Below are 619 nucleotides of genomic sequence, written 5' to 3' on the forward strand. Positions count from 1 at the left end.
CAAGGTGTACAACCACCCATGGCGGCCCACTTAGCCCCGGAATTTGAGGAAGAGGATTGTATTTTGTACCCGGGGGTTGATGCCAACAACTTCGAGCATAAGACATCCCTTATTCAAATGGTTCAAGCCAATCAATTTGGGGGTACAAGAGTGGAGGATCCAAAAGCCCATGTTGTACACTTTGATAGGATTTGCAACACAATCAAGATGAATGGAATTCCTACTGATGCAATCAAGTTGAGATTGTTTCCCTTCTCATTAAGGGATCAAGCATTAAGTTGGCTAAACTCTTTCTCGGCCAACCACTTTTTGACATGGGAGCAACTATACAAGGCATTTATGCAAGAATATTGCCCTCCTTCCAAGGCCGCAAAATTGAAGAAACTTAGTCAAAACTTCCAACAATTTGGAAATAAAAATCTACATGAGGCATGGAAAAGGTTCAAGGATTTAAGGAGACAATGCCCCAAGAACTTGCTTACTACGGGGGACTTCATATCATCTTTCTATGAGGGACTATTAGATAGTTCCAAGATCATCCTCGACACATCATCTTATGGAGGAATTTTCATGGATATGGGGCCGGATTATGGGGAACAATTGATAAAGAGAATCACTT

The sequence above is a fragment of the Ipomoea triloba genome, chromosome 16 (assembly GCF_003576645.1).
Source record: "Ipomoea triloba cultivar NCNSP0323 chromosome 16, ASM357664v1".
NCBI lineage: Eukaryota > Viridiplantae > Streptophyta > Magnoliopsida > Solanales > Convolvulaceae > Ipomoea > Ipomoea triloba.